This window comes from Phyllobates terribilis, unplaced genomic scaffold (assembly GCF_046119375.1).
Source record: "Phyllobates terribilis strain yellow unplaced genomic scaffold, ASM4611937v1 Scaffold_734__1_contigs__length_741531, whole genome shotgun sequence".
NCBI classification, from domain to species: domain Eukaryota; kingdom Metazoa; phylum Chordata; class Amphibia; order Anura; family Dendrobatidae; genus Phyllobates; species Phyllobates terribilis.
Window position 1 is genome coordinate 1 of NW_027363494.1, and position 23,235 is coordinate 23,235.

At 44.9% G+C, this 23,235-nt stretch overlaps 14 non-coding genes across 14 annotated transcripts; all 14 read left to right on the plus strand.

Moving 5' to 3' along the window:
• The first annotated feature begins 119 nt into the window (after positions 1 to 119).
• LOC141237936 (U2 spliceosomal RNA) lies at positions 120 to 310 on the plus strand. Its single transcript, XR_012303456.1, has one exon. It is a non-coding gene; the product is annotated as a U2 spliceosomal RNA (small nuclear RNA).
• Positions 311 to 1,430: 1,120 nt separating this feature from the next.
• LOC141237527 (U2 spliceosomal RNA) lies at positions 1,431 to 1,621 on the plus strand. Its single transcript, XR_012303061.1, has one exon. It is a non-coding gene; the product is annotated as a U2 spliceosomal RNA (small nuclear RNA).
• A 1,117-nt stretch (positions 1,622 to 2,738) lies between these two features.
• LOC141237834 (U2 spliceosomal RNA) lies at positions 2,739 to 2,929 on the plus strand. The gene has a single exon (XR_012303358.1). It is a non-coding gene; the product is annotated as a U2 spliceosomal RNA (small nuclear RNA).
• Positions 2,930 to 4,049: 1,120 nt separating this feature from the next.
• LOC141237540 (U2 spliceosomal RNA) lies at positions 4,050 to 4,240 on the plus strand. Its single transcript, XR_012303072.1, has one exon. It is a non-coding gene; the product is annotated as a U2 spliceosomal RNA (small nuclear RNA).
• Positions 4,241 to 5,361: 1,121 nt separating this feature from the next.
• LOC141237553 (U2 spliceosomal RNA) lies at positions 5,362 to 5,552 on the plus strand. The gene has a single exon (XR_012303084.1). It is a non-coding gene; the product is annotated as a U2 spliceosomal RNA (small nuclear RNA).
• Positions 5,553 to 6,677: 1,125 nt separating this feature from the next.
• LOC141237565 (U2 spliceosomal RNA) lies at positions 6,678 to 6,868 on the plus strand. Its single transcript, XR_012303095.1, has one exon. It is a non-coding gene; the product is annotated as a U2 spliceosomal RNA (small nuclear RNA).
• A 1,121-nt stretch (positions 6,869 to 7,989) lies between these two features.
• Positions 7,990 to 8,180, plus strand: LOC141237576 (U2 spliceosomal RNA). Its single transcript, XR_012303106.1, has one exon. It is a non-coding gene; the product is annotated as a U2 spliceosomal RNA (small nuclear RNA).
• Positions 8,181 to 9,297: 1,117 nt separating this feature from the next.
• On the plus strand, positions 9,298 to 9,488 carry LOC141237587 (U2 spliceosomal RNA). The gene has a single exon (XR_012303117.1). It is a non-coding gene; the product is annotated as a U2 spliceosomal RNA (small nuclear RNA).
• Positions 9,489 to 10,608: 1,120 nt separating this feature from the next.
• Positions 10,609 to 10,799, plus strand: LOC141237863 (U2 spliceosomal RNA). The gene has a single exon (XR_012303386.1). It is a non-coding gene; the product is annotated as a U2 spliceosomal RNA (small nuclear RNA).
• A 6,140-nt stretch (positions 10,800 to 16,939) lies between these two features.
• On the plus strand, positions 16,940 to 17,129 carry LOC141237417 (U2 spliceosomal RNA). The gene has a single exon (XR_012302965.1). It is a non-coding gene; the product is annotated as a U2 spliceosomal RNA (small nuclear RNA).
• Positions 17,130 to 18,249: 1,120 nt separating this feature from the next.
• LOC141237599 (U2 spliceosomal RNA) lies at positions 18,250 to 18,440 on the plus strand. Its single transcript, XR_012303128.1, has one exon. It is a non-coding gene; the product is annotated as a U2 spliceosomal RNA (small nuclear RNA).
• Positions 18,441 to 19,558: 1,118 nt separating this feature from the next.
• Positions 19,559 to 19,749, plus strand: LOC141237610 (U2 spliceosomal RNA). Its single transcript, XR_012303139.1, has one exon. It is a non-coding gene; the product is annotated as a U2 spliceosomal RNA (small nuclear RNA).
• Positions 19,750 to 20,868: 1,119 nt separating this feature from the next.
• LOC141237621 (U2 spliceosomal RNA) lies at positions 20,869 to 21,059 on the plus strand. Its single transcript, XR_012303152.1, has one exon. It is a non-coding gene; the product is annotated as a U2 spliceosomal RNA (small nuclear RNA).
• A 1,122-nt stretch (positions 21,060 to 22,181) lies between these two features.
• LOC141237632 (U2 spliceosomal RNA) lies at positions 22,182 to 22,372 on the plus strand. Its single transcript, XR_012303163.1, has one exon. It is a non-coding gene; the product is annotated as a U2 spliceosomal RNA (small nuclear RNA).
• Positions 22,373 to 23,235: the final 863 nt, after the last annotated feature.

A 23,235-nucleotide genomic window follows, 5' to 3' on the forward strand; every position in this document is an offset into this window, starting at 1 on the left:
CATGTGAGGGATCTAGAGGTTGACAGCATGTCTTCTTAACGGGAGTCCAGGTGGCCATCTCCACAAATGGACTTTTCAGAATCCTTGGGTGGCACCGTAGTCGGAAACCAATTCTGGTTATCGCTTCTCGGCCTTTTGGCTAAGATCAAGTGTAGTATCTGTTCTTATCAGTTTAATATCTGATACGTCCCCTATCTGGGGACCATATATTAAATGGATTTTTAGAACAGGGAGATGGAAAAAGAGCTTGCTCTGTCCACTCCACGCATTGACCTGGTATTGCAGTATCTCCAGCACCGGTGCACCCCTTCTTTAATGCAGTTTCTAAAATCAGAAAGAATTGAATTCAATGCTTTTTGTTCATTTTGCTTGTTTGTCGGATTTTGGGATGGACTCTTTGGCTTTGCTTTTCTTCTCCTCATTGGATTTTTCATGTTAAAAGTTGCAGAAGCCAGATGACAAGCTCATTTTGGTTCAACTTCAGCAACTGTGCATTGCATTGCCATGTAATGTAATGTAATGCAATGCTATCTATCTAGCTCTCCCTCTATACTTCCTTTTGGATAAACAGACATATTAGGCAAGCATTTTGGAGCTTTCACCTAAATAACTACAGGTGGTGAGATAAGCTGCACAATATAATTGACCTTTCAGTATATTGTTGCACACACACCATCTATTTAGCAAATGCCCTTGTTATCAACAGCAGCCTTTTAAACTCACCTGAGCTAACAGGTATGTGAGCTGGTTACTCTGCTGCGCTTAAAATTTCTTTTTTAGTTTGCTACAATGCCTTTTCTGAAACGTTGTCTCCCTCTGCTGGAACACTGACTTCTTTCATTTAATGCCTGCAGACTATAAAAGAGAAACCAACCCAAAAAGTTTGGTTGATTAGTCTGTGGCATTCTTTTAAACTGTTGCTTATGGTGGTCTCTGTGAGCTTCTCAGTGACATTCAGCCATCCAGGTATCCCGCCTGCAGTAGACGGAATGTGGCAATGGAACGCTGGCTGCGCGTGTCATAATAGGCTCTGAGCCTTTATATACCTGCGCACAGCAGCAGCCACCTTCAGTCTGCTGCTGGACAGCCAGCAGCAGCAGCAGCAGGAGAGGTAATTAATCAGCAACCCTCCTGCTAAGGGTAGACAGCTGCTCGTTCCACCCCCCCCCCGCCTTAATTGGTTCTCCTCCCTTCCAACGGTGTTGAGGCGGGTGGGAACAGCCGGGGGTTGAGGGTACTGTGCTAAAAGAGGTGGAGTTATGCAGATCTAAAACGCGTGGATTGCAGCAGCAGCAAGCCGAAAAGTGCAGGCATGTGAGGGATCTAGAGGTTGACAGCATGTCTTCTTAATGGGAGTCCAGGTGGCCATCTCCACAAATGGACTTTTCACAATCCTTGGGTGGCACCGTAGTCGGAAACCAATTCTGGTTATCGCTTCTCGGCCTTTTGGCTAAGATCAAGTGTAGTATCTGTTCTTATCAGTTTAATATCTGATACGTCCCCTATCTGGGGACCATATATTAAATGGATTTTTAGAACAGGGAGATGGAAAAAGAGCTTGCTCTGTCCACTCCACGCATTGACCTGGTATTGCAGTATCTCCAGGACCGGTGCACCCCTTCTTTAATGCAGTTTCTAAAATCAGAAAGAATTGAATTCAATGCTTTTTGTTCATTTTGCTTGTTTGTCGGATTTTGGGATGGACTCTTTGGCTTTGCTTTTCTTCTCCTCATTGGATTTTTCATGTTAAAAGTTGCAGAAGCCAGATGACAAGCTCATTTTGGTTCAACTTCAGCAACTGTGCATTGCATTGCCATGTAATGTAATGTAATGCAATGCTATCTATCTAGCTCTCCCTCTATACTTCCTTTTGGATAAACAGACATATTAGGCAAGCATTTTGGAGCTTTCACCTAAATAACTACAGGTGGTGAGATAAGCTGCACAATATAATTGACCTTTCAGTATATTGTTGCACACACACCATCTATTTAGCAAATGCCCTTGTTATCAACAGCAGCCTTTTAAACTCACCTGAGCTAACAGGTATGTGAGCTGGTTACTCTGCTGCGCTTAAAATTTCTTTTTTGGTTTGCTACAATGCCTTTTCTGAAACGTTGTCTCCCTCTGCTGGAACACTGACTTCTTTCATTTAATGCCTGCAGACTATAAAAGAGAAACCAACCCAAAAAGTTTGGTTGATTAGTCTGTGGCATTCTTTTAAACTGTTGCTTATGGCGGTCTCTGTGAGCTTCTCAGTGACATTCAGCCATCCAGGTATCCCGCCTGCAGTAGACGGAATGTGGCAATGGAACGCTGGCTGCGCGTGTCATAATAGGCTCTGAGCCTTTATATACCTGCGCACAGCAGCAGCCACCTTCAGTCTGCTGCTGGACAGCCAGCAGCAGCAGCAGGAGAGGTAATTAATCAGCAACCCTCCTGGTAAGGGTAGACAGCTGCTCGTTCCACCCCCCCCCCGCCTTAATTGGTTCTCCTCCCTTCCAACGGTGTTGAGGCGGGTGGGAACAGCCGGGGGTTGAGGGTACTGTGCTAAAAGAGGTGGAGTTATGCAGATCTAAAACGCGTGGATTGCAGCAGCAGCAAGCCGAAAGGTGCAGGCATGTGAGGGATCTAGAGGTTGACAGCATGTCTTCTTAACGGGAGTCCAGGTGGCCATCTCCACAAATGGACTTTTCAGAATCCTTGGGTGGCACCGTAGTCGGAAACCAATTCTGGTTATCGCTTCTCGGCCTTTTGGCTAAGATCAAGTGTAGTATCTGTTCTTATCAGTTTAATATCTGATACGTCCCCTATCTGGGGACCATATATTAAATGGATTTTTAGAACAGGGAGATGGAAAAAGAGCTTGCTCTGTCCACTCCATGCATTGACCTGGTATTGCAGTATCTCCAGGACCGGTGCACCCCTTCTTTAATGCAGTTTCTAAAATCAGAAAGAATTGAATTCAATGCTTTTTGTTCATTTTGCTTGTTTGTCGGATTTTGGGATGGACTCTTTGGCTTTGCTTTTCTTCTCCTCATTGGATTTTTCATGTTAAAAGTTGCAGAAGCCAGATGACAAGCTCATTTTGGTTCAACTTCAGCAACTGTGCATTGCATTGCCATGTAATGTAATGTAATGCAATGCTATCTATCTAGCTCTCCCTCTATACTTCCTTTTGGATAAACAGACATATTAGGCAAGCATTTTGGAGCTTTCACCTAAATAACTACAGGTGGTGAGATAAGCTGCACAATATAATTGACCTTTCAGTATATTGTTGCACACACACCATCTATTTAGCAAATGCCCTTGTTATCAACAGCAGCCTTTTAAACTCACCTGAGCTAACAGGTATGTGAGCTGGTTACTCTGCTGCGCTTAAAATTTCTTTTTTGGTTTGCTACAATGCCTTTTCTGAAACGTTGTCTCCCTCTGCTGGAACACTGACTTCTTTCATTTAATGCCTGCAGACTATAAAAGAGAAACCAACCCAAAAAGTTTGGTTGATTAGTCTGTGGCATTCTTTTAAACTGTTGCTTATGGCGGTCTCTGTGAGCTTCTCAGTGACATTCAGCCATCCAGGTATCCCGCCTGCAGTAGACGGAATGTGGCAATGGAACGCTGGCTGCGCGTGTCATAATAGGCTCTGAGCCTTTATATACCTGCGCACAGCAGCAGCCACCTTCAGTCTGCTGCTGGACAGCCAGCAGCAGCAGCAGCAGGAGAGGTAATTAATCAGCAACCCTCCTGCTAAGGGTAGACAGCTGCTCGTTCCACCCCCCCCCCGCCTTAATTGGTTCTCCTCCCTTCCAACGGTGTTGAGGCGGGTGGGAACAGCCGGGGGTTGAGGGTACTGTGCTAAAAGAGGTGGAGTTATGCAGATCTAAAACGCGTGGATTGCAGCAGCAGCAAGCCGAAAAGTGCAGGCATGTGAGGGATCTAGAGGTTGACAGCATGTCTTCTTAACGGGAGTCCAGGTGGCCATCTCCACAAATGGACTTTTCAGAATCCTTGGGTGGCACCGTAGTCGGAAACCAATTCTGGTTATCGCTTCTCGGCCTTTTGGCTAAGATCAAGTGTAGTATCTGTTCTTATCAGTTTAATATCTGATACGTCCCCTATCTGGGGACCATATATTAAATGGATTTTTAGAACAGGGAGATGGAAAAAGAGCTTGCTCTGTCCACTCCACGCATTGACCTGGTATTGCAGTATCTCCAGGACCGGTGCACCCCTTCTTTAATGCAGTTTCTAAAATCAGAAAGAATTGAATTCAATGCTTTTTGTTCATTTTGCTTGTTTGTCGGATTTTGGGATGGACTCTTTGGCTTTGCTTTTCTTCTCCTCATTGGATTTTTCATGTTAAAAGTTGCAGAAGCCAGATGACAAGCTCATTTTGGTTCAACTTCAGCAACTGTGCATTGCATTGCCATGTAATGTAATGTAATGCAATGCTATCTATCTAGCTCTCCCTCTATACTTCCTTTTGGATAAACAGACATATTAGGCAAGCATTTTGGAGCTTTCACCTAAATAACTACAGGTGGTGAGATAAGCTGCACAATATAATTGACCTTTCAGTATATTGTTGCACACACACCATCTATTTAGCAAATGCCCTTGTTATCAACAGCAGCCTTTTAAACTCACCTGAGCTAACAGGTATGTGAGCTGGTTACTCTGCTGCGCTTAAAATTTCTTTTTTGGTTTGCTACAATGCCTTTTCTGAAACGTTGTCTCCCTCTGCTGGAACACTGACTTCTTTCATTTAATGCCTGCAGACTATAAAAGAGAAACCAACCCAAAAAGTTTGGTTGATTAGTCTGTGGCATTCTTTTAAACTGTTGCTTATGGCGGTCTCTGTGAGCTTCTCAGTGACATTCAGCCATCCAGGTATCCCGCCTGCAGTAGACGGAATGTGGCAATGGAACGCTGGCTGCGCGTGTCATAATAGGCTCTGAGCCTTTATATACCTGCGCACAGCAGCAGCCACCTTCAGTCTGCTGCTGGACAGCCAGCAGCAGCAGCAGCAGGAGAGGTAATTAATCAGCAACCCTCCTGCTAAGGGTAGACAGCTGCTCGTTCCACCCCCCCCCCCGCCTTAATTGGTTCTCCTCCCTTCCAACGGTGTTGAGGCGGGTGGGAACAGCCGGGGGTTGAGGGTACTGTGCTAAAAGAGGTGGAGTTATGCAGATCTAAAACGCGTGGATTGCAGCAGCAGCAAGCCGAAAAGTGCAGGCATGTGAGGGATCTAGAGGTTGACAGCATGTCTTCTTAACGGGAGTCCAGGTGGCCATCTCCACAAATGGACTTTTCAGAATCCTTGGGTGGCACCGTAGTCGGAAACCAATTCTGGTTATCGCTTCTCGGCCTTTTGGCTAAGATCAAGTGTAGTATCTGTTCTTATCAGTTTAATATCTGATACGTCCCCTATCTGGGGACCATATATTAAATGGATTTTTAGAACAGGGAGATGGAAAAAGAGCTTGCTCTGTCCACTCCACGCATTGACCTGGTATTGCAGTATCTCCAGGACCGGTGCACCCCTTCTTTAATGCAGTTTCTAAAATCAGAAAGAATTGAATTCAATGCTTTTTGTTCATTTTGCTTGTTTGTCGGATTTTGGGATGGACTCTTTGGCTTTGCTTTTCTTCTCCTCATTGGATTTTTCATGTTAAAAGTTGCAGAAGCCAGATGACAAGCTCATTTTGGTTCAACTTCAGCAACTGTGCATTGCATTGCCATGTAATGTAATGTAATGCAATGCTATCTATCTAGCTCTCCCTCTATACTTCCTTTTGGATAAACAGACATATTAGGCAAGCATTTTGGAGCTTTCACCTAAATAACTACAGGTGGTGAGATAAGCTGCACAATATAATTGACCTTTCAGTATATTGTTGCACACACACCATCTATTTAGCAAATGCCCTTGTTATCAACAGCAGCCTTTTAAACTCACCTGAGCTAACAGGTATGTGAGCTGGTTACTCTGCTGCGCTTAAAATTTCTTTTTTGGTTTGCTACAATGCCTTTTCTGAAACGTTGTCTCCCTCTGCTGGAACACTGACTTCTTTCATTTAATGCCTGCAGACTATAAAAGAGAAACCAACCCAAAAAGTTTGGTTGATTAGTCTGTGGCATTCTTTTAAACTGTTGCTTATGGCGGTCTCTGTGAGCTTCTCAGTGACATTCAGCCATCCAGGTATCCCGCCTGCAGTAGACGGAATGTGGCAATGGAACGCTGGCTGCGCGTGTCATAATAGGCTCTGAGCCTTTATATACCTGCGCACAGCAGCAGCCACCTTCAGTCTGCTGCTGGACAGCCAGCAGCAGCAGCAGCAGGAGAGGTAATTAATCAGCAACCCTCCTGCTAAGGGTAGACAGCTGCTCGTTCCACCCCCCCCCCCCCCCGCCTTAATTGGTTCTCCTCCCTTCCAACGGTGTTGAGGCGGGTGGGAACAGCCGGGGGTTGAGGGTACTGTGCTAAAAGAGGTGGAGTTATGCAGATCTAAAACGCGTGGATTGCAGCAGCAGCAAGCCGAAAAGTGCAGGCATGTGAGGGATCTAGAGGTTGACAGCATGTCTTCTTAACGGGAGTCCAGGTGGCCATCTCCACAAATGGACTTTTCAGAATCCTTGGGTGGCACCGTAGTCGGAAACCAATTCTGGTTATCGCTTCTCGGCCTTTTGGCTAAGATCAAGTGTAGTATCTGTTCTTATCAGTTTAATATCTGATACGTCCCCTATCTGGGGACCATATATTAAATGGATTTTTAGAACAGGGAGATGGAAAAAGAGCTTGCTCTGTCCACTCCACGCATTGACCTGGTATTGCAGTATCTCCAGGACCGGTGCACCCCTTCTTTAATGCAGTTTCTAAAATCAGAAAGAATTGAATTCAATGCTTTTTGTTCATTTTGCTTGTTTGTCGGATTTTGGGATGGACTCTTTGGCTTTGCTTTTCTTCTCCTCATTGGATTTTTCATGTTAAAAGTTGCAGAAGCCAGATGACAAGCTCATTTTGGTTCAACTTCAGCAACTGTGCATTGCATTGCCATGTAATGTAATGTAATGCAATGCTATCTATCTAGCTCTCCCTCTATACTTCCTTTTGGATAAACAGACATATTAGGCAAGCATTTTGGAGCTTTCACCTAAATAACTACAGGTGGTGAGATAAGCTGCACAATATAATTGACCTTTCAGTATATTGTTGCACACACACCATCTATTTAGCAAATGCCCTTGTTATCAACAGCAGCCTTTTAAACTCACCTGAGCTAACAGGTATGTGAGCTGGTTACTCTGCTGCGCTTAAAATTTCTTTTTTGGTTTGCTACAATGCCTTTTCTGAAACGTTGTCTCCCTCTGCTGGAACACTGACTTCTTTCATTTAATGCCTGCAGACTATAAAAGAGAAACCAACCCAAAAAGTTTGGTTGATTAGTCTGTGGCATTCTTTTAAACTGTTGCTTATGGCGGTCTCTGTGAGCTTCTCAGTGACATTCAGCCATCCAGGTATCCCGCCTGCAGTAGACGGAATGTGGCAATGGAACGCTGGCTGCGCGTGTCATAATAGGCTCTGAGCCTTTATATACCTGCGCACAGCAGCAGCCACCTTCAGTCTGCTGCTGGACAGCCAGCAGCAGCAGCAGCAGGAGAGGTAATTAATCAGCAACCCTCCTGCTAAGGGTAGACAGCTGCTCGTTCCACCCCCCCCCCCGCCTTAATTGGTTCTCCTCCCTTCCAACGGTGTTGAGGCGGGTGGGAACAGCCGGGGGTTGAGGGTACTGTGCTAAAAGAGGTGGAGTTATGCAGATCTAAAACGCGTGGATTGCAGCAGCAGCAAGCCGAAAAGTGCAGGCATGTGAGGGATCTAGAGGTTGACAGCATGTCTTCTTAACGGGAGTCCAGGTGGCCATCTCCACAAATGGACTTTTCAGAATCCTTGGGTGGCACCGTAGTCGGAAACCAATTCTGGTTATCGCTTCTCGGCCTTTTGGCTAAGATCAAGTGTAGTATCTGTTCTTATCAGTTTAATATCTGATACGTCCCCTATCTGGGGACCATATATTAAATGGATTTTTAGAACAGGGAGATGGAAAAAGAGCTTGCTCTGTCCACTCCACGCATTGACCTGGTATTGCAGTATCTCCAGGACCGGTGCACCCCTTCTTTAATGCAGTTTCTAAAATCAGAAAGAATTGAATTCAATGCTTTTTGTTCATTTTGCTTGTTTGTCGGATTTTGGGATGGACTCTTTGGCTTTGCTTTTCTTCTCCTCATTGGATTTTTCATGTTAAAAGTTGCAGAAGCCAGATGACAAGCTCATTTTGGTTCAACTTCAACAACTGTGCATTGCATTGCCATGTAATGTAATGTAATGCAATGCTATCTATCTAGCTCTCCCTCTATACTTCCTTTTGGATAAACAGACATATTAGGCAAGCATTTTGGAGCTTTCACCTAAATAACTACAGGTGGTGAGATAAGCTGCACAATATAATTGACCTTTCAGTATATTGTTGCACACACACCATCTATTTAGCAAATGCCCTTGTTATCAACAGCAGCCTTTTAAACTCACCTGAGCTAACAGGTATGTGAGCTGGTTACTCTGCTGCGCTTAAAATTTATTTTTTGGTTTGCTACAATGCCTTTTCTGAAACGTTGTCTCCCTCTGCTGGAACACTGACTTCTTTCATTTAATGCCTGCAGACTATAAAAGAGAAACCAACCCAAAAAGTTTGGTTGATTAGTCTGTGGCATTCTTTTAAACTGTTGCTTATGGCGGTCTCTGTGAGCTTCTCAGTGACATTCAGCCATCCAGGTATCCCGCCTGCAGTAGACGGAATGTGGCAATGGAACGCTGGCTGCGCGTGTCATAATAGGCTCTGAGCCTTTATATACCTGCGCACAGCAGCAGCCACCTTCAGTCTGCTGCTGGACAGCCAGCAGCAGCAGCAGCAGGAGAGGTAATTAATCAGCAACCCTCCTGCTAAGGGTAGACAGCTGCTCGTTCCACCCCCCCCCCGCCTTAATTGGTTCTCCTCCCTTCCAACGGTGTTGAGGCGGGTGGGAACAGCCGGGGGTTGAGGGTACTGTGCTAAAAGAGGTGGAGTTATGCAGATCTAAAACGCGTGGATTGCAGCAGCAAGCCGAAAAGTGCAGGCATGTGAGGGATCTAGAGGTTGACAGCATGTCTTCTTAACGGGAGTCCAGGTGGCCATCTCCACAAATGGACTTTTCAGAATCCTTGGGTGGCACCGTAGTCGGAAACCAATTCTGGTTATCGCTTCTCGGCCTTTTGGCTAAGATCAAGTGTAGTATCTGTTCTTATCAGTTTAATATCTGATACGTCCCCTATCTGGGGACCATATATTAAATGGATTTTTAGAACAGGGAGATGGAAAAAGAGCTTGCTCTGTCCACTCCACGCATTGACCTGGTATTGCAGTATCTCCAGGACCGGTGCACCCCTTCTTTAATGCAGTTTCTAAAATCAGAAAGAATTGAATTCAATGCTTTTTGTTCATTTTGCTTGTTTGTCGGATTTTGGGATGGACTCTTTGGCTTTGCTTTTCTTCTCCTCATTGGATTTTTCATGTTAAAAGTTGCAGAAGCCAGATGACAAGCTCATTTTGGTTCAACTTCAGCAACTGTGCATTGCATTGCCATGTAATGTAATGTAATGCAATGCTATCTATCTAGCTCTCCCTCTATACTTCCTTTTGGATAAACAGACATATTAGGCAAGCATTTTGGAGCTTTCACCTAAATAACTACAGGTGGTGAGATAAGCTGCACAATATAATTGACCTTTCAGTATATTGTTGCACACACACCATCTATTTAGCAAATGCCCTTGTTATCAACAGCAGCCTTTTAAACTCACCTGAGCTAACAGGTATGTGAGCTGGTTACTCTGCTGCGCTTAAAATTTCTTTTTTGGTTTGCTACAATGCCTTTTCTGAAACGTTGTCTCCCTCTGCTGGAACACTGACTTCTTTCATTTAATGCCTGCAGACTATAAAAGAGAAACCAACCCAAAAAGTTTGGTTGATTAGTCTGTGGCATTCTTTTAAACTGTTGCTTATGGCGGTCTCTGTGAGCTTCTCAGTGACATTCAGCCATCCAGGTATCCCGCCTGCAGTAGACGGAATGTGGCAATGGAACGCTGGCTGCGCGTGTCATAATAGGCTCTGAGCCTTTATATACCTGCGCACAGCAGCAGCCACCTTCAGTCTGCTGCTGGACAGCCAGCAGCAGCAGCAGCAGGAGAGGTAATTAATCAGCAACCCTCCTGCTAAGGGTAGACAGCTGCCCGTTCCACCCCCCCCCCGCCTTAATTGGTTCTCCTCCCTTCCAACGGTGTTGAGGCGGGTGGGAACAGCCGGGGGTTGAGGGTACTGTGCTAAAAGAGGTGGAGTTATGCAGATCTAAAACGCGTGGATTGCAGCAGCAGCAAGCCGAAAAGTGCAGGCATGTGAGGGATCTAGAGGTTGACAGCATGTCTTCTTAACGGGAGTCCAGGTGGCCATCTCCACAAATGGACTTTTCAGAATCCTTGGGTGGCACCGTAGTCGGAAACCAATTCTGGTTATCGCTTCTCGGCCTTTTGGCTAAGATCAAGTGTAGTATCTGTTCTTATCAGTTTAATATCTGATACGTCCCCTATCTGGGGACCATATATTAAATGGATTTTTAGAACAGGGAGATGGAAAAAGAGCTTGCTCTGTCCACTCCACGTATTGACCTGGTATTGCAGTATCTCCAGGACCGGTGCACCCCTTCTTTAATGCAGTTTCTAAAATCAGAAAGAATTGAATTCAATGCTTTTTGTTCATTTTGCTTGTTTGTCGGATTTTGGGATGGACTCTTTGGCTTTGCTTTTCTTCTCCTCATTGGATTTTTCATGTTAAAAGTTGCAGAAGCCAGATGACAAGCTCATTTTGGTTCAACTTCAGCAACTGTGCATTGCATTGCCATGTAATGTAATGTAATGCAATGCTATCTATCTAGCTCTCCCTCTATACTTCCTTTTGGATAAACAGACATATTAGGCAAGCATTTTGGAGCTTTCACCTAAATAACTACAGGTGGTGAGATAAGCTGCACAATATAATTGACCTTTCAGTATATTGTTGCACACACACCATCTATTTAGCAAATGCCCTTGTTATCAACAGCAGCCTTTTAAACTCACCTGAGCTAACAGGTATGTGAGCTGGTTACTCTGCTGCGCTTAAAATTTATTTTTTGGTTTGCTACAATGCCTTTTCTGAAACGTTGTCTCCCTCTGCTGGAACACTGATTTCTTTCATTTAATGCCTGCAGACTATAAAAGAGAAACCAACCCAAAAAGTTTGGTTGATTAGTCTGTGGCATTCTTTTAAACTGTTGCTTATGGCGGTCTCTGTGAGCTTCTCAGTGACATTCAGCCATCCAGGTATCCCGCCTGCAGTAGACGGAATGTGGCAATGGAACACTGGCTGCGCGTGTCATAATAGGCTCTGAGCCTTTATATACCTGCGCACAGCAGCAGCCACCTTCAGTCTGCTGCTGGACAGCCAGCAGCAGCAGCAGCAGGAGAGGTAATTAATCAGCAACCCTCCTGCTAAGGGTAGACAGCTGCTCGTTCCCCCCCCCCCCCCCCGCCTTAATTGGTTCTCCTCCCTTCCAACGGTGTTGAGGCGGGTGGGAACAGCCGGGGGTTGAGGGTACTGTGCTAAAAGAGGTGGAGTTATGCAGATCTAAAACGCGTGGATTGCAGCAGCAGCAAGCCGAAAAGTGCAGGCATGTGAGGGATCTAGAGGTTGACAGCATGTCTTCTTAACGGGAGTCCAGGTGGCCATCTCCACAAATGGACTTTTCAGAATCCTTGGGTGGCACCGTAGTCGGAAACCAATTCTGGTTATCGCTTCTCGGCCTTTTGGCACGATCTATCAGGTTTACCTGTGTGGTCTTGCCTGTGAGGTGCTCTTGGTACCCTTTCTCTCGGCCTGGGGGGATCGTTCCTCTTCGGAGGGAGCAACGGGAAGGGATCCCATGAAGGCTTGCGCCTTTCAGAGAGAAGAGTCGGTACGTTCCTGAGTGAAGGATGCCGGCAACGCTCACATATTCATCGGGTGATGCCCGGATGCGGAACACCGTGAGGATTGAAGTTGGAGCAGGATCGAGGACGGAGAAGAACTTGGACTACATCTGCCATAGGATTCTGCTTGGAGTTCTGGAGTTTCGGCGGGAAGACATATTCTGCTTCCAGGACAATGAGTACAAGGGGACTTACACCATCACCTTCAAGAGCCAGGGATGCTGTCACCAACTCGTACAAAAGGTAAATGAGAAAAACTACTTAGATGAATTGGATGGACTAACCTTTTGTCTCTTGTATGCCTATGACGAGATCCCTATCGTGGTGCATTTCCCGAACCCCTTTGTGGAGGCTGCAGACATCTCGACCTACCTTATCCGTTATTGTGATGATCTGAGATACCTGGGCACTGTGAAGAACGCGGTAGGCTTCTGGTGCGGCAAGAGGAGGTACATGGCCCGTCTAAAGAGGGACCCAAGTGGAGTGGGAGGAATGCTACACCCTCCCTCAACATTTGTGATCGGTAAGAGCAGAGGCTACTTATTTTACCCTGGAATGCCGGTATGTTGCAGGAACTGTGGACAAATGGGTCATACCCAAACGTCCTGCACGGGCAGGAAAGTAGACCGCTGCAATAATTGCAGCTGTTACGGACATTTAATGAAGGACTGTCCCGCTGGGAGGAAATGCAATCTTTGTGGTGAGGCGGGGCACATGTTCCGAGGATGCCCCAACAGGACCAGGACCAGGACTTACGCAGAAGCTGCATCTTCTGCAGCTGAGCCGATGCGCCCGCCGGTCTTCACTGGCGGGCCGGCGTCGGAGGGCGGTTCGAAGGGCGAGAAGGTTGGGATGGAGCAGGGAGCCGGAGGCCCCTCTGGGGCGGCCACTGCATCGAAGTCCCTTAACGATGGGCGGACCTCGCATGGACCGGAACGGAGGGGTCCTCCTTCTGGGAGGGTATCCTCCGTGTCGATGGTTCCCGATACCGATCCTGTTGGGCTGGAGGGTGGTGCCCCTGTGCGGTTGGCTACAGGGGACCACGCAGCGATGGCCTCAGGATCTTCCAGGGCGATTAGCCAGCCAGATGAGGGGGCTTTGCTTCTAGGTGGCGAACATCAGGGAATCTGTGTTGGTGATCTTATCCTGATGGACCAGTCTCTCCCCCTGGAGGAGGTGGAGGAAGAGGAGGACTGCACCAGTGACCTAGTGGAGTCTGCCCCGAAAAAGAGACGGAATGTCGAAGCCCCAGCGTCTCCTGGAATGTGGCTGGGAACCGTGACCTACGAGGGGGCAACCGCCGGCTCACAGAATATCGAGTCATTTGGGTCCTCTAGCCCGGATGTCCTGGAGCAATTTGGCATACAGGGCTTTGAGTCAGGTGTCCTCATGGAAGATCCACCACCCTGACCTATGAATGCCCACATTAAGACTTGTCTCACTGAATGTGAGGTCATTAAAGAGCCCAGTTCGTAGGGCTGCTCTATTTAAGTACTTAGAAACCACTGACTTTGACATATGTTTATTACAGGAATACGGGATACAACATGCACTAAATTATAATGACATCAAGACAGATTGGAGACTGGGGCCCTCCATCTGGTCTGGCTCCAATGACAACAAGTCAGCGGGGGTGGGCTTCCTCTGTCGTGGGAGAAATATTGCTATAAATACTGTCACAGAAATAGTACCAGGCAGAGTGGTTTTAGTGCATTTTAAATTTAATGGTTTTACCCTATGTGTAATGAATGTTTATGCTTCCCCTGATAAGCAAGAGAGAATTAATTTATTTGGGATATTGCCATTGTACTGTACTGGGTCATCTCCCCTGATCGTAGGGGGTGATTTTAATTGTCTTTGTGCTAGTGAACAACGAGCGGGGGGTGACCCTTTACGCAAATTGTATAAGTCATGTCATCTATTGAAAGATTTTATAACTGATTTTAAATTATGCGATGCGTGGAGGTCACTCCTGCCGACGGACCCTGGTTATACGTGGTCCGGAAGTGGGGTGTCCTCCAGGATCGATTTTATTTTCCTATCAGATGATTTTAACCCTGTAAAATGTGTTTTAACATCAAATATATTTTCTGACCATAAGGGCTTGGAGGTGCATCTAGAATACCGGGATGAACAGAGGGTCAACAGGGGCCTCTGGCGTCTAAGTACTTACCTGCTGGAGGACCCTCTGATTCGACAAGACTTTGTTAAAGCCTATCAAGCCTGGCGGCGACAAAAACCTTCTGATGCCCCTATGGTAACCTGGTGGGAAAATTTGAAAAAAAAAGTCAGAATGTTTTTTATAAAAGCAGGGAGACGTAAAGCTAGAGAGAAAAAAAGATGTTTTAGTGATCTTAACACCAAACTACAAACACTTTTTAAATTCAAAGAGCTAGGGGTGGAGGTGGGAGATGATATTGCTAGCCTAAAAACTGAAATTCAGAACTGCATAGACACAAAGGGGAAAGAGATTATTTTTAACTCTAGAGTGCAGCACTTGGAGGAGGGGGAGAAGTGCTCTCGCTTCTTCTTCAAAAAAGTCATGGATAAAAGAGAAGTGATCACAAATCTAGAGGGTGAAACATCTATGCAGGGAATGTTGAATGCTACTTTTAACTTTTATAAGCCTCTTTTTAGTAAAAAGTGTATAGATGAGTCCTTTTTATCTGATGCTCTTAATGATCTCGATTTTAAGTTAAATTTTACAGACCAGGAGTTTTTAGAACGCGATATTGTTTTAGAGGAATTATTTTATGTTTTTAAAAGTTTCTCTAAGGGTAAAGCACCTGGGTGTGACGGACTACCTGTAGAGTTTTATCTTACTTTTTGGGACATTTTAAAAGAGGACCTTTTTATGCTTTTTAAAGAAGTTTTTATTTGTGAACAGTTGCCATTTTCGTGGAGGAGAGGAGTGGTGTCTTTGATATATAAAAAAGGTGATCGCAGTGCTCTAGCGAATTGGAGACCCATAACTCTCCTAAACGTCGATTACAAGGTACTTGCTAAGGTGGTTGCAAACCGGCTCAGGAATGTCATTGCCAAACTAATCCAGCCTGAGCAGGTTTGTAGTGTACCAGGCAGAAGTATTTCAGAGGTTTTAAACGTATTAAGGGATGTAATTTGGTATTCCAGAGACCGGGGTCAAAATGTAGCTCTTTTAGCCCTAGATTTTGAAAAAGCTTTCGATAGAGTCTCTCATAGATTTCTTTTTAGAGTTTTAAAAAGAATGGGTATCCCTAATATGCTTTTAAATTGTATTAAGATTTTATATAAAAATTGTTTTAGTCAAATTTCTCTTAATGGCTTTTTAACAGATGGAGTTCCCCTTGAGTCCGGAGTGAAGCAGGGATGCCCCTTGTCGCCCATCCTGTTCATCTGCGCCATGGAGCCCCTGCTGAGCGCAATAAGGAAAGACAAAGTGATTAGAGGGGTTCCTGTTCCTGGCGGAGGTGGCAGTGATGTGAGAGTCTTTGGCTACATGGATGACGTGACGGTTGTGTGCGTGGACCCTGCTTCCCTCCGGAGGGCGGTGTTGCGCATTGATTTTTTTTCCCAGGCATCCGGTTTTAAACTTAATTTAAATAAATCTGAATGTCTGACTTTGGGATCCTGGGACACCGCCCAACTCCCGCAGCTCACTTTAAAACGAGACAATGTAAAAATTCTTGGAGTTGTTTTTAACGAGGAGAATGTGGGAACTCAAAGCTGGGAGAATGTCATAGAAAAAATGTCAAAGAAAATATCATTTTGGGGTTTGAGGTCCCTAACAATGGAGGGGAAAATTTTAATTATAAAATCAGTGTTGTTACCCCTCATACTGTATATAGCTATGGTGTACCCCCCCTCTGATGTTTTAATTAAAAAAATGACTAGGATGATCTGTATGTTTTTATGGAACTCCAAAATGGAAAAATTAAGGCGAGAAATAATGAGGAAGAATAAAATGAACGGCGGAAGGGATGTCCCCGATTTACATATTTATTTGTATTTAAATTATTTCTGCTTTTGTTTCAAACATTTTAATGGTAATAGTGCGCTAAGTTATTTTTTAAAATGTACTTGTGGGATGATTTTTAAAAGATGGTTTAAGTTGTCGTTGAATTCCCCTGTTTTACTATGCCCCCCCAAACACCAAGCAATCTTAGAAAAGACTGTTCGATTTTATAGCCTTGGTGATTTTAATATGGACATTTTTAAAGACCGCAAGAAGCTTTTATCTTTTCTGAGGAGGAATGAAGATGTGACCCCCATAGTAAATTTCTCAGAAGAGAGGTCGAAGCAAGTTTGGAAGAATGTCTTCGGAAAATTTTTAGCAAATGGACATAAGGACATCGCATGGATGGTGGTCCACCAGTGCCTCCCCACCAGAGAGTTTCAACACAGGAGAGGCCTGGTGGCCAGAGCAAAATGCCCCAGAGACTCATGTGTTTATGACGAAACCACCTTGCACCTTATGTGGAATTGCCCATTTGCACAGGAACTTTGGCACAAAGTTGGGATTCTTTTAAAATGGACTTGCGGTTTAAGAGATTTTAACCATGAATATGTTTTATATGGCCTTTTTAAATGTCCGACCCCTCAACAGTATTGTATATGTTGGTGTATGATTAACTGTTTTAAAGACGCCCTTTGGAAGGCACGCAATATTTTACTTTTTAAACGTGATGCTATTTCTGTGAAGGATTGTCTTAAAATTGCTTTTAGCCAGATGTATATTTATTACTTGAGGGATGTCAAATGTATTGGGAGAAGGGATGCTAATCGTATATGGGGTTTTTATGGGTGGAATTCTGTGTTTTAATAATGTACTGTTTGTGTTGTTGTTTTTGATTGTAAACCATCTTTTACGCACTTAATAAAATATGTTGAAACCTGATCTGTTCTTATCAGTTTAATATCTGATACGTCCCCTATCTGGGGACCATATATTAAATGGATTTTTAGAACAGGGAGATGGAAAAAGAGCTTGCTCTGTCCACTCCACGCATTGACCTGGTATTGCAGTATCTCCAGGACCGGTGCACCCCTTCTTTAATGCAGTTTCTAAAATCAGAAAGAATTGAATTCAATGCTTTTTGTTCATTTTGCTTGTTTGTCGGATTTTGGGATGGACTCTTTGGCTTTGCTTTTCTTCTCCTCATTGGATTTTTCATGTTAAAAGTTGCAGAAGCCAGATGACAAGCTCATTTTGGTTCAACTTCAGCAACTGTGCATTGCATTGCCATGTAATGTAATGTAATGCAATGCTATCTATCTAGCTCTCCCTCTATACTTCCTTTTGGATAAACAGACATATTAGGCAAGCATTTTGGAGCTTTCACCTAAATAACTACAGGTGGTGAGATAAGCTGCACAATATAATTGACCTTTCAGTATATTGTTGCACACACACCATCTATTTAGCAAATGCCCTTGTTATCAACAGCAGCCTTTTAAACTCACCTGAGCTAACAGGTATGTGAGCTGGTTACTCTGCTGCGCTTAAAATTTCTTTTTTGGTTTGCTACAATGCCTTTTCTGAAACGTTGTCTCCCTCTGCTGGAACACTGACTTCTTTCATTTAATGCCTGCAGACTATAAAAGAGAAACCAACCCAAAAAGTTTGGTTGATTAGTCTGTGGCATTCTTTTAAACTGTTGCTTATGGCGGTCTCTGTGAGCTTCTCAGTGACATTCAGCCATCCAGGTATCCCGCCTGCAGTAGACGGAATGTGGCAATGGAACGCTGGCTGCGCGTGTCATAATAGGCTCTGAGCCTTTATATACCTGCGCACAGCAGCAGCCACCTTCAGTCTGCTGCTGGACAGCCAGCAGCAGCAGCAGCAGGAGAGGTAATTAATCAGCAACCCTCCTGCTAAGGGTAGACAGCTGCTCGTTCCACCCCCCCCCCGCCTTAATTGGTTCTCCTCCCTTCCAACGGTGTTGAGGCGGGTGGGAACAGCCGGGGGTTGAGGGTACTGTGCTAAAAGAGGTGGAGTTATGCAGATCTAAAACGCGTGGATTGCAGCAGCAGCAAGCCGAAAAGTGCAGGCATGTGAGGGATCTAGAGGTTGACAGCATGTCTTCTTAACGGAAGTCCAGGTGGCCATCTCCACAAATGAACTTTTCAGAATCCTTGGGTGGCACCGTAGTCGGAAACCAATTCTGGTTATCGCTTCTCGGCCTTTTGGCTAAGATCAAGTGTAGTATCTGTTCTTATCAGTTTAATATCTGATACGTCCCCTATCTGGGGACCATATATTAAATGGATTTTTAGAACAGGGAGATGGAAAAAGAGCTTGCTCTGTCCACTCCACGCATTGACCTGGTATTGCAGTATCTCCAGGACCGGTGCACCCCTTCTTTAATGCAGTTTCTAAAATCAGAAAGAATTGAATTCAATGCTTTTTGTTCATTTTGCTTGCTTGTCGGATTTTGGGATGGACTCTTTGGCTTTGCTTTTCTTCTCCTCATTGGATTTTTCATGTTAAAAGTTGCAGAAGCCAGATGACAAGCTCATTTTGGTTCAACTTCAGCAACTGTGCATTGCATTGCCATGTAATGTAATGTAATGCAATGCTATCTATCTAGCTCTCCCTCTATACTTCCTTTTGGATAAACAGACATATTAGGCAAGCATTTTGGAGCTTTCACCTAAATAACTACAGGTGGTGAGATAAGCTGCACAATATAATTGACCTTTCAGTATATTGTTGCACACACACCATCTATTTAGCAAATGCCCTTGTTATCAACAGCAGCCTTTTAAACTCACCTGAGCTAACAGGTATGTGAGCTGGTTACTCTGCTGCGCTTAAAATTTCTTTTTTGGTTTGCTACAATGCCTTTTCTGAAACGTTGTCTCCCTCTGCTGGAACACTGACTTCTTTCATTTAATGCCTGCAGACTATAAAAGAGAACCCAACCCAAAAAGTTTGGTTGATTAGTCTGTGGCATTCTTTTAAACTGTTGGTTATGGCCGTCTCTGTGAGCTTCTCAGTGACATTCAGCCATCCAGGTATCCCGCCTGCAGTAGACGGAATGTGGCAATGGAACGCTGGCTGCGCGTGTCATAATAGGCTCTGAGCCTTTATATACCTGCGCACAGCAGCAGCCACCTTCAGTCTGCTGCTGGACAGCCAGCAGCAGCAGCAGGAGAGGTAATTAATCAGCAACCCTCCTGCTAAGGGTAGACAGCTGCTCGTTCCACCCCCCCCCCCGCCTTAATTGGTTCTCCTCCCTTCCAACGGTGTTGAGGCGGGTGGGAACAGCCGGGGGTTGAGGGTACTGTGCTAAAAGAGGTGGAGTTATGCAGATCTAAAACGCGTGGATTGCAGCAGCAGCAAGCCGAAAAGTGCAGGCATGTGAGGGATCTAGAGGTTGACAGCATGTCTTCTTAACGGGAGTCCAGGTGGCCATCTCCACAAATGGACTTTTCAGAATCCTTGGGTGGCACCGTAGTCGGAAACCAATTCTGGTTATCGCTTCTCGGCCTTTTGGCTAAGATCAAGTGTAGTATCTGTTCTTATCAGTTTAATATCTGATACGTCCCCTATCTGGGGACCATATATTAAATGGATTTTTAGAACAGGGAGATGGAAAAAGAGCTTGCTCTGTCCACTCCACGCATTGACCTGGTATTGCAGTATCTCCAGGACCGGTGCACCCCTTCTTTAATGCAGTTTCTAAAATCAGAAAGAATTGAATTCAATGCTTTTTGTTCATTTTGCTTGTTTGTCGGATTTTGGGATGGACTCTTTGGCTTTGCTTTTCTTCTCCTCATTGGATTTTTCATGTTAAAAGTTGCAGAAGCCAGATGACAAGCTCATTTTGGTTCAACTTCAGCAACTGTGCATTGCATTGCCATGTAATGTAATGTAATGCAATGCTATCTATCTAGCTCTCCCTCTATACTTCCTTTTGGATAAACAGACATATTAGGCAAGCATTTTGGAGCTTTCACCTAAATAACTACAGGTGGTGAGATAAGCTGCACAATATAATTGACCTTTCAGTATATTGTTGCACACACACCATCTATTTAGCAAATGCCCTTGTTATCAACAGCAGCCTTTTAAACTCACCTGAGCTAACAGGTATGCGAGCTGGTTACTCTGCTGCGCTTAAAATTTCTTTTTTTGTTTGCTACAATGCCTTTTCTGAAACGTTGTCTCCCTCTGCTGGTACACTGACTTCTTTCATTTAATGCCTGCAGACTATAAAAGAGAAACCAACCCAAAAAGTTTGGTTGATTAGTCTGTGGCATTCTTTTAAACTGTTGCTTATGGCGGTCTCTGTGAGCTTCTCAGTGACATTCAGCCATCCAGGTATCCCGCATGCAGTAGACGGAATGTGGCAATGGAACGCTGGCTGCGCGTGTCATAATAGGCTCTGAGCCTTTATATACCTGCGCACAGCAGCAGCCACCTTCAGTCTGCTGCTGGACAGCCAGCAGCAGCAGCAGCAGGAGAGGTAATTAATCAGCAACCCTCCTGCTAAGGGTAGACAGCTGCTCGTTCCACCCCCCCCCGCCTTAATTGGTTCTCCTCCCTTCCAACGGTGTTGAGGCGGGTGGGAACAGCCGGGGGTTGAGGGTACTGTGCTAAAAGAGGTGGAGTTATGCAGATCTAAAACGCGTGGATTGCAGCAGCAGCAAGCCGAAAAGTGCAGGCATGTGAGGGATCTAGAGGTTGACAGCATGTCTTCTTAACGGGAGTCCAGGTGGCCATCTCCACAAATGGACTTTTCAGAATCCTTGGGTGGCACCGTAGTCGGAAACCAATTCTGGTTATCGCTTCTCGGCCTTTTGGCTAAGATCAAGTGTAGTATCTGTTCTTATCAGTTTAATATCTGATACGTCCCCTATCTGGGGACCATATATTAAATGGATTTTTAGAACAGGGAGATGGAAAAAGAGCTTGCTCTGTCCACTCCACGCATTGACCTGGTATTGCAGTATCTCCAGGACCGGTGCACCCCTTCTTTAATGCAGTTTCTAAAATCAGAAAGAATTGAATTCAATGCTTTTTGTTCATTTTGCTTGTTTGTCGGATTTTGGGATGGACTCTTTGGCTTTGCTTTACTTCTCCTCATTGGATTTTTCATGTTAAAAGTTGCAGAAGCCAGATGACAAGCTCATTTTGGTTCAACTTCAGCAACTGTGCATTGCATTGCCATGTAATGTAATGTAATGCAATGCTATCTATCTAGCTCTCCCTCTATACTTCCTTTTGGATAAACAGACATATTAGGCAAGCATTTTGGAGCTTTCACCTAAATAACTACAGGTGGTGAGATAAGCTGCACAATATAATTGACCTTTCAGTATATTGTTGCACACACACCATCTATTTAGCAAATGCCCTTGTTATCAACAGCAGCCTTTTAAACTCACCTGAGCTAACAGGTATGTGAGCTGGTTACTCTGCTGCGCTTAAAATTTCTTTTTTGGTTTGCTACAATGCCTTTTCTGAAACGTTGTCTCCCTCTGCTGAAACACTGACTTCTTTCATTTAATGCCTGCAGACTATAAAAGAGAAACCAACCCAAAAAGTTTGGTTGATTAGTCTGTGGCATTCTTTTAAACTGTTGCTTATGGCGGTCTCTGTGAGCTTCTCAGTGACATTCAGCCATCCAGGTATCCCGCCTGCAGTAGACGGAATGTGGCAATGGAACGCTGGCTGCGCGTGTCATAATAGGCTCTGAGCCTTTATATACCTGCGCACAGCAGCAGCCACCTTCAGTCTGCTGCTGGACAGCCAGCAGCAGCAGCAGCAGGAGAGGTAATTAATCAGCAACCCTCCTGCTAAGGGTAGACAGCTGCTCGTTCCACCCCCCCCCCCCGCCTTAATTGGTTCTCCTCCCTTCCAACGGTGTTGAGGCGGGTGGGAACAGCCGGGGGTTGAGGGTACTGTGCTAAAAGAGGTGGAGTTATGCAGATCTAAAACGCGTGGATTGCAGCAGCAGCAAGCCGAAAAGTGCAGGCATGTGAGGGATCTAGAGGTTGACAGCATGTCTTCTTAACGGGAGTCCAGGTGGCCATCTCCACAAATGGACTTTTCAGAATCCTTGGGTGGCACCGTAGTCGGAAACCAATTCTGGTTATCGCTTCTCGGCCTTTTGGCTAAGATCAAGTGTAGTATCTGTTCTTATCAGTTTAATATCTGATACGTCCCCTATCTGGGGACCATATATTAAATGGATTTTTAGAACAGGGAGATGGAAAAAGAGCTTGCTCTGTCCACTCCACGCATTGACCTGGTATTGCAGTATCTCCAGGACCGGTGCACCCCTTCTTTAATGCAGTTTCTAAAATCAGAAAGAATTGAATTCAATGCTTTTTGTTCATTTTGCTTGTTTGTCGGATTTTGGGATGGACTCTTTGGCTTTGCTTTTCTTCTCCTCATTGGATTTTTCATGTTAAAAGTTGCAGAAGCCAGATGACAAGCTCATTTTGGTTCAACTTCAGCAACTGTGCATTGCATTGCCATGTAATGTAATGTAATGCAATGCTATCTATCTAGCTCTCCCTCTATACTTCCTTTTGGATAAACAGACATATTAGGCAAGCATTTTGGAGCTTTCACCTAAATAACTACAGGTGGTGAGATAAGCTGCACAATATAATTGACCTTTCAGTATATTGTTGCACACACACCATCTATTTAGCAAATGCCCTTGTTATCAACAGCAGCCTTTTAAACTCACCTGAGCTAACAGGTATGTGAGCTGGTTACTCTGCTGCGCTTAAAATTTCTTTTTTGGTTTGCTACAATGCCTTTTCTGAAACGTTGTCTCCCTCTGCTGGAACACTGACTTCTTTCATTTAATGCCTGCAGACTATAAAAGAGAAACCAACCCAAAAAGTTTGGTTGATTAGTCTGTGGCATTCTTTTAAACTGTTGCTTATGGCGGTCTCTGTGAGCTTCTCAGTGACATTCAGCCATCCAGGTATCCCGCCTGCAGTAGACGGAATGTGGCAATGGAACGCTGGCTGCGCGTGTCATAATAGGCTCTGAGCCTTTATATACCTGCGCACAGCAGCAGCCACCTTCAGTCTGCTGCTGGACAGCCAGCAGCAGCAGCAGCAGGAGAGGTAATTAATCAGCAACCCTCCTGCTAAGGGTAGACAGCTGCTCGTTCCACCCCCCCCCCCAT